This window comes from Dermacentor andersoni, chromosome 2 (genome assembly GCF_023375885.2).
Source record: "Dermacentor andersoni chromosome 2, qqDerAnde1_hic_scaffold, whole genome shotgun sequence".
Lineage (NCBI taxonomy): Eukaryota > Metazoa > Arthropoda > Arachnida > Ixodida > Ixodidae > Dermacentor > Dermacentor andersoni.
The window spans coordinates 114836043-114845847 of NC_092815.1; the positions used below are offsets into that span (position 1 = coordinate 114836043).

The 9805-nt window shown below is 44.2% G+C and overlaps 1 long non-coding RNA gene across 2 annotated transcripts in view; it reads right to left on the reverse strand.

Annotated features, from left to right (window-relative positions):
- LOC140215946 (uncharacterized) overlaps positions 1 to 8118 on the reverse strand; it is a 172593-nt gene extending 164475 nt beyond the window's left edge. For both annotated transcript variants that reach the window (XR_011892546.1, XR_011892547.1), the window contains exon 1: positions 7869 to 8118. This is a non-coding gene — a long non-coding RNA (uncharacterized lncRNA). The remainder of the gene's footprint in view (positions 1 to 7868) is intronic.
- Between the last annotated feature and the right edge of the window lie 1687 nt (positions 8119 to 9805).

The following is a 9805-nucleotide window of genomic DNA, read 5'->3' on the forward strand; positions in this document are numbered from 1 at the left end:
AAATAATTCAAGCGTTCTTTTCTCGGCTTCAATATTGAGTTAGGTTAGGTGGACAATATTATTCGGAACAACGCCACATTTCTTTTAAATTTATTTTGAGAATACAGGCATAGTATATGATCAAGGGCCCTCTTATCCTCACTATTCTGTTATCTTTATGTGGCTTATCACTGACACGCTCTTGTGCTTACTTCTTTAGCTTTTTGTATAAACCCACACACATACACACAAATACATAAAAAATTAAAACTGAAGAACCGGGTTGTAATTTTATACACCGAATTAGGGACTCTTAAAAAAACATCAGTAAACAAAAGTATACTATAGATTTACTGCTGCCCACGAATACAGTGTCCGCTTCGCAAAGAAATTGTTCAGGCGGGACGGTTTTGTGTCGCGTATACCTCTTTCAAAGCCTATTCGGCTACAAATTTCCTATGTTATTTGCGTGATGCATGGGCCTATCATAAGTTCATCTTTCATAATTACCACGCTTTGGTAAAACATTATGACTATACAAAAGCTTTTGAAACAACTGTCAAGCATACCGAGATCTCAAAACAGAGGTTCAAACTTTATTCGTTCAGCGTTCGTTGACCCCACAGTGGTGATCCCTACAGGGTGTCTGCAGTGTTGTCGCAAATGTTCCTGCTGTCTTTAAAACTTGGCCCCGTCGGAAATAAAGTGAAACTCTGTCCACTCGTCCAATAAAACCGTACAGTGACTTCAACAGAGCAATAATGAAACAGTTTAGAAAGGCAAGCGAAGTTATCAGAGTGAAGAACTTGTTGAATGCAGTGCCCGATAGACCTCTCAGCTGCACGCTTCGATATTATACGACGCCTGAGCATAGAAGAATTGCACTTCGAAGAGCTCCTCCTTCGACAGGAAACACAGCCATAAGCGTCGCCCGGTGTTGAAAGCCAGGGATCATTGACAACAGGGGTATGAGAACGCGCAGCTGATCGATTTAAAAGAGGAGTCAGGAAATAGGAGTCCGAGGGTCGCAGGAAATAGTACGTAGAGGAAATAACCGTGTTCGCAGAACCATCATATAAGTAGCAAATTATTTCGACGTTTTAATGTTAAAGGGGATGGAAGGTGCATGTATGTGACGCCATAACGCAAACATTAAGTGGTATAATTTACGTACACGCATGCCGCAACTACTACTGTTGGCGAATTGCTAGCACCCCCTGCAGCTACCCCTTGGTAAAGGACGGCGCACAGGTAGTCTACTGAGTATGAAGAAACGAGGCATCTGCTACGTTCTTGGCTATTGTGTGCTAGCGTGCATGGTGTTGACTTTACGAATGAAGGCTTGCTATGCAAACTTAATGCGATCAATCTAAAACCATTTTTTTTCACGAGTGTGGACCCGTGTTCCATGGACGACCACAAACATAAACAACGAAACAGTGTCGAGTCGTTGCAGTTGTACTCAAGACGTTGCTTACCTCGTTTAGCTTGCACGAAAATGCTGTATTTTCCACCGGCAGTGGTGGTGACCGCGTTGGCAAAAGTTAAAGTCGAACTACTCTTGGCCAACAAGCTATGTAATTGTTGGCTTGCAGATAGAGCGAATAATTACGTTGGCTTCACCGCCGTTCGGAGATCGGGCTTCAGGACACTAATAAAGTTTTGTGAATGAATGAACTGCCGTTCCACCTACCACTATTCCTATAGTGGCAAGCACCCTCGCCAGTCGTTTTATTGAGTGATGGTGGCTTACATTTGGATCCTAATTAGGTGCTCTCGAAGCTGTCCGTATTAAACCACCATTAATGAGAGACGTTCCGAATGTTGCGTGTTCTTCGCGTACATTTACCACCCCTAGGTGAATCAGTAATATTGGTACTCGCAAGGCTATCCCAATTCAATACCGGGACCACACCTCGATTAGATATGAAAGCGTTACAAGGCCGCTAAGGCAATGAAAAGAAATATCGCCACTAAACAACACGTGCGCAGTATGCGCTTATACATATGTTTGTTGCGGTAGCCCGTATTACCCTTACTACATTTCCGTCATACTGCTATTAGTCATAATAAAGTGATGAATGGCTTGCGCAAAATCGGAGATGTTACTCTCGATTTATGTTAAGCGCCATGCAGGGGCGGTTTTTGCCACCTATGTGATGTGTTTTGCGAGAGCGAGCTCATCTCCATTATCCAATATGTTATTATAATCAGCAAAAAAACAAAATTCTCTGTGTCTGTGAGAGACCACATCGATCACGTCTTTCCGACCACTGCTTGAATATAGCTTATAAGGAATCGAAAAAGAAAATTGCTTCAAGCCCCGCATCTTGCACACTCTGCTACAAACCAACCATATATGGTGAAGGCTATTTCGTTTGGAAAATAAAGTAGGTGAACGCACAAGTATGTATTGATAAGCATTGAGAAGACTTGATAGTAGAGGTGCGCAGAGGGAAAGAAATCAAAGGAAAACAAAGAACTTTAATAAGACGCTCTTCTTATTTGCTAATTTCCATTGGGAGATCTGAGTTCAGAAAACAAAATTAATATGAAAGCTCAGTTGCGGTGCTAGCTATAGCAATAGCACTTCAACAATTTAAAAGAGCAGAGCAAGTGAAGAGGGGGTCGTACTAGACCGTAGATCGTAGAACGTAGATTGTATCCTTAGAGCATATCGTTAGAACGTAGATCGTATCTTTAGTGGATGCTGGAGAAGTTTAACTATACCTACATACCAAAGACACTGCTCTATGATAAGTTTTTCCATCTCATTGCATATATTACATGCGATACGATGATAAATTGAACTTGAGAGTATTTCTTGAGGCCTCAAAGCACAAGCATACGCACATAACAATGTCCAGGCCATCGCACACGCTGCATACATTTCACCGTTGCCATCACTTCAGTACAATTCCACAAGTATTAGTTGATATAGGCGACATTCAGCCCAATACGAAGTAAGCACTTGCATTCACTCTGTGGAACGCAACTCGGCATATGAATGTTACAGTTGCAGTTAGCTGTTAGAATGTTACAGTTAGAATGTTACATTTAGCTGATCATCCGTATGTAGCATCGCGCAACGCTCTCGTTGTCATATCTTCTGTGATGCGAAACGGGAGTAACGCAACTAAAATTCAGAAATTCAGAAAGCAGAAATTCTGCAATTAATTTTTCAGGTTTCAAATGGTGAAAATTCCCTATTTATCTTGACCGTTGCCCTCTTGTGAATAGCATGGCTGATGACCCGATTAATCCCTATAGCGGGCGCACAAGCACAGCAGGAACTTCGAATTTTGCGACGTAGTTTTCTTAGAACATTTTGTCTCGTCCACACGTATACATCTACAAAATGGTACATTTTGTAGATGTGTAAGGAGGCCAGCACTGCTGTAGAAACGCTCTCTGGAGATTATCGGGTGGCGTGCTTTAGGCAACCATGCAATACAATAGCGTAGATATCCGCAGTGCTTGAGATAATTACCCATGGTAATAACGTAACAAACATAACAGCAATTAAAACATGCCGTAACTGATTGCTTCTGCCGTGTTGAGCTGACACGCACAGAAATGCATGTTTAGGATGAATGGGGTCTTTTTCTGCAGCAGATTTTTCTCCGCATGCTGTCTGGTGATCTTCGTTGTGAAGTGCACTCTATTTCCTCTCGCTCCATGCGTGCACATACTTTCACATACCGGTGATAAATCGATGTGGGATATCTGCGAGATTCGCACTGGTGATTTTATCTCCAATATGCGCAGAAGACGCGCTAAGGAATAAGGATTTGAGTGAGTGTGTCTTCCTGCATAGAGAAGAGGGGACCATGAGAAGAAAGCATGACCTTGCTGATAAGAATCGGGGGCAGCTGACGTACGATAATGCAGCATACATGCTCCGCTTCGTATTCTTGGCACGATACCAAAGGAAAACATATAGAAAATGCGCGCTTCTATAAACAGGTAAACAAACGCCTTCCAAGTAACATGCTTTTAGAATGCTTCCAAGTAGAAGATTTTTGTCAGAACGGGTTAAGAGGACGCTGCTTTGCCCTGCAGTAAACTCCAACATTCTTTTGCAAACAAATGAAAAGCGCCGCCTGTGGAGATATTTAAATGATATGCATGATTTCTCGGCTCAGAAAAGATAAGCTCCAGTTAGTTCAGAGTTCCTTTTTTAAATATTATTTGTTCTTGTCTTCCTAAGGAGGCGGGAGAGCAGAGAGATGGTCTCGTGTGCGCACAATTCTCTTAAATTTTATTTCATTTGACGTATAATCTCAGACAATGTTTCTGCATCACACAGCTTACAATTTTAATGTAATGTAATATTCATGAACTAAACTGTTCAGAAGATAGGCTGAAATACAACCACCATGCAGTTGAGCTGCTCTCAAAATGTGTAACATCGGTGATGTTTTATCCTTCTCCTGGGAAGAAAGCTATGGAGAGTTGCAAGGCAGAGTGATGAACCACACATGTATGATATGCCCCTTATATCATGGCAGACATAGTTAAATTCATTTACGCCTGCTTTACTTCATATGCAGCAGTGACGCATTACCATTCTGGAGGATTGGTCATGAATAGCCATTTCACGTAGAGGATCCCGACAATGATAGGCAAAATATGGGAAATTTCAAATAAACCATTCAATATGATGTACTATTCCTTTAAGAGCTCCGTGTGTATCATATACATTTATGACAATACATTACATGTACGTGTTTTATGTCGTTATTTGTTGATTCAAAACGCAAAACGTGGATGTGCACACTACTGTGATTATAAAGTCAACATTCAGTGCTCATATATGACCGTGCGCATGAAACTTTTATATATATTTTGCGAGATACTGACAGACGAAAAATAAATGTGCACTAGGGAAGGAAAGTTTTGCTTTAAACAGCAAAAAGGTATTGTTGCTTCTCGTTCGCAGCGCAGAATACTCGTGATACATCTGGACGCTGTAGGTTCAAATTACACAGTCGGTACTTCTATGGCGATGTGACAGCGGTATTCAGCAAGAAAATTACCTGAAGAGTAATGCGGCCCCTTTGCAGTTGTTAAATGCGTTGGCATGTTCGAGTAATAGCAGCGATTGTGGCAGTTTCTGAAGACGAAACATAAATGTGTCGTCAGGAATTGCTCCTATTGAAACCTTGGCCAACCTTTCTGAGGCACCTTATCCCTGTTTATAACCGTTATACCACACAGTGGTATTAAATCTGTCAGCCCCTTTCTTGATTTTCGCTTAAGGATGTGAGTGTCCTTGCAGGTTTCAGCCTTGCTGGTGCATTACCCTGCAATAAACGACTCAGTATGTTTTCGATATAGTAAATATACGATTAGCGCAGCGTCCGGCCAACACACGCTTCCAGCTTCTTGGCGGCTTGTGTACGAACGAATGTCAAGCCCAACATTCGAAAAATTGTCCTTGCACATGTTCCAACTTGCCAGGACGTTCTGGTGGGTCTCGTTATCATCTCGTGAGTATTGAATCGGCTTATCTGGAATCTCGCATATTGCTATTGCTGATGCGATTTTTCGCACACTGTATCCAAAACTTGACGTCTAAGCCATCTGTATCACGAAAAGTGTCTGGTTATCCTAAGCCTAAAATTAGGAGACAAGGCACTCACAGCTGCGCCGCAGTCTCTTCATTTGCCATTACGGAGGACATTAGATATTACACTTACCAGGGACACACCATGTCAAACAAAATTTTACCAGGTCGTCATGTGTTTCTTATTACGAGTAAGTTTCGTCATTTAATTTCGCACGAAAACTTTATTACAAAACAAAATACAGCATGGCAACATGAAATATACACCGTGCACTATTTTTCCACATAGTTGCCACCGACATTGAGGCATTTGTCATAGCGTGCAACCAGTTTTAAGAAACCACTCTGGTAAAACTCGGTGCTCTGCGATGCTAGGAATTGTCGCACAGCCTGCTCCACCTCAGCATTGTTTTTGAAGTGACGTCCCGAGAGTGCGGCTTTCAATGAAGGGAACAGGTGCCCATTCATACCGGATAACAGCACGCACTTCCATTGGCGACCTCGTTGTCAGCACGCGTACGCCCGCCATCGTGATTTGTACTCAAATAACCTCGGAATGATGGGTGTAACGTTATGGGATAAGAAACGAGCAGATTGGGTGAGGGAACAAACGCGAGTTAATGACATCTTAGTTGAAATCAAGAAAAAGAAATGGGCATGGGCAGGACATGTAATGAGGAGTAAAGATAACCGATGGTCATTAAGGGTTGCGGACTGGATTCCTAGGGACGGGAAGCGTAGCAGGGGGCGGCAGAAGGTTAGGTGGGCGGATGAGATTAAGTTTGCAGGGACGACATGGCCACAATGAGTACATGACCGGGGTAGTTGGAGAAGTGTGGGAGAGGCCTTTGCCCTGCAGTAGGCGTAACCAGGCTGGTGATGATGATCGTGAACCTCGGTCACGCCGGTCTTCTGCTACTCTCAATTCTTCGGCGCCCTGTGCATGCCATTCCTCCTCCACTGACTCTCCTTCCGCCATTGAACCAGCAGCGGACGTGGATTCCTATGGCAATTGTTTGTTTCACTTGGTCAACCACCTTCACTTTCAACTCACTTTCGGATCGTCCTTCGCATTTGAAGGATTTTCGAAGCAACAAGACACTGCGACTGTCATGACGCCGCGTACATCTTGCAGCCGTTTCATCGTCGCCGTCCCTCCGACTGCATTCCCCTAAGGTGCCCGCAAAATTGTGCTAAACAAAAAAAAATTTCAGATCCGACACACATGTTGGAATCGACTTGAGGCGAAGTTTTTGGGAAGTGGCTAATTAAATGCTTTAAATTTGGCAGTTAAATTCCTGCGTCTATTGCGTAAAGGTAGCTGGCGCCACCGTGTGGTCTCCTGCACTCCTGCCTACGCGATGTGACAAACATTCTATTGGATCGTATTTATTCTTTTCATCTTATTTATTTTAAATGTACAGACCGTGTCTTGACTGATCCTCTGTTATAGGTATGACCATAGGGTGCAATTAATAATCATCATGTACGCATGGTGATCATCTGATCGGGCTAGTTGGCACCATATGTACCGCCTGCTTTTTGGTCGATCGTATGTTGTGTTTGATGATGATTTCCATAGTATGGCAAATATCATCAGAGTTAACACGTGGCGAAGAGCTGAAAGAGCTAGTTGGTGCTGGCAGAAAAGAAGCATACGGACGGTTGTGGGCCATACGTAAAGGCGAAAATTTAGAGCATTGCTTCATAATTTATAAAGAGGCTATATTGTTTTGGGATGCGTTTCATAGGATTCTTAAGACAGAAAATACTGGAATCAGCATGCCATTCGATACCTTATTTTACCCCACGAGGAAGACTGCAAAGGTGCATTATAAGAATATTAAGAAGTGAGAGAAGCAAAAAAGCATGAAAGAAGGGGACAGAAATTATCTTAACGCAGAACCAGCTAGCCCAACTTTCAGCTCTAAATGGTATGCATAGCTTATGGCTAGCACGCATGTTGGAACGACACAGTGATCGAATAGCCCGCCACCCCTGCAATTGTGAGAAATGTAATATAGAAGGCTGTAAAGTTCATAAGCAGGTGATGTCAGCGTTCTTTGTACAGAGCTCATGCCAGTTTAAAAAAAAATAAAGAAACGTGTATTCCGAATAAAAAAAAAGATACACAATACAAGGCGAACTGAAGCGAGAGGCCTTCAATTTCCACACAACCAACATATTTTCTTCTGTTTCTACGCGAGAAAAGACATTGAATGCCACCCACGAGTGCCTTTAGACGATGCTACGGGAAACAGGCATATTTATAGGGCCGACGGCCCGTTTAACTGGCCAAGTTGTAAATCTGTTCACGTACCTCGCCTTGCCCTGTGCAAGGAGTATGCCTGCGGTGGTTCCAGGAAAGTGCACCGCAGAAGTGGATTCGAGGCCCCTCGTCACTGTCAAGCGTGATCGCAGATGTGGCGCCAGTGCTTTTCTCGGCTCCCCGAGCTCTGCGGTAGCTATAGGAGTGCCAGCTGCGTGTTTATTGTACTTGCGTGCAAGATCCAGCTCTGTGTTAGCCGTCGATGGCCATTACTGAAGCGGCGTCGGCGCGCAACAAGCTCGTCGAGCCGAAAGCCCCCTGCCCAGATGGCCCGCGCTGCGCTTTTCGATTTGTTTTGCTACCTTTCGGGGCGGGGGGCTTAGACTTTTCTTTCTTACTTTCATATAAAGTCAAAACAGTCGCAATATCAGATAGAAAAAAAATCAACGGGCACTTGTTTATTGCTAAGCTGATGAATTGCGGACGCGTCACCAGAAGCGTGGCGATATCCGCTGGCGCCGCTGGCGGAGTCACGTGACTCGAGTGGCCAAGTCAGCAGAAGCGCTGCGACGGGACCGCGTTCGTCACAAGGTGCGCACAACGCAAGATCGTGCATTCCACTCCACACCAAAGATTAGGAGTTTGAGTGCCTTAATTAAATCTAAATAAGTGTGATTTAATTAACTTGGCCTTAACTCCAAAGGTCGTGGGTTCGACTTCCACCGAAGGTCGAGCGTTCGACTACCATCAAAGGTCGTGGTTCCAAGTACCCTAATTAACTCTGCTTTAAATACTTGTGCCTTAATTAACTTCGCAGTAACAAGAAATGCCGTGGGTTCGACTTTCACCCAAAGATCGGGGGTTCGACTACCACCAGATGTTGTGGGTTCGAGTTCCTTAATTAACTCTGCCTTAATAACCTTGCCTTTTTTAACTTCGCCTTGACTCCGAAGGTCGAGGGTTCGACTGTCACCAAATGTCATAGGTTCGATCTACTTAATTACCTTTATGTTAATTACCTGCACCTTCATAAAGTCCACCCTAATGAACTCCAAAGTCGTGGGTGTGACTCCCACCAAAAGTGGTGAGTTCGAGTGCCTTAATTACCTATATAATGATTAACTGTACCTTAATTACCTAGATTTAATTTACACCAAATGCTATGGGTTCATCTCCTACTAAAGGTCGAGGGTTCGGTGACTTTTGCACCATCGGTGGTCACACCAATGCCAACAACTACAGCGGATTTTTCGTCTCACGAACCACGTAATGCTTTCGCAGTGATGACTGGATACACTACTGTCACACGTTGAAGGCACCTTTTGTCCCGACGTTTAAAGAGCACCAGTGGCCAGGCGACATGTTCGACGACGACGGAATAATGACGGCGTTACGACAATAGCTTGAAAACGACTGTGCCCCCTGCGTGCCCCCTGCGCTTTCCTCTCCTCTCGGCAACTCCACAGGGGACAAGTACTTGTTTGAACGGTCCCTTTAAAATCTCGCACACCCCACGCTCTGTGGAGGATCCAGTCGAAATTAAGCTGTAGGGAGGCCGCTAGACGAAACGACGCGTCTCGACAAGGCACGAGCCGCGGACTTGGGCGACAAAACACGCCAGACGACCACGGAAAAATGCGATTCAGCACCACCGTCGACCACAGCACATAACTCTTCAGACGCCAGCAAGCGTTTGCGCAGCCCCACCTGCGCCTCAAAAACTTAAGAGTTCGGTGGCGAACGTTGTCCGCAACTCGGTTTGGGCGAAAGCGTTTGCGTTTTGCATCGGTGCCTTTGCGTAGGCGGAACAAGTGCTGTGCCACCCATATATATATTCTCTTCAAAATTAAATTAAAATAAAGGAGCGATAGAACGGGGAGTAGAGTCGGTGGCATATTTCACAATATTACGCCACACTAGCTTGGCCCTTTCTCTTGGCGCAAGGACACGGACGCAGGTGCATTACACGCAACACTTATCGCAGTTGC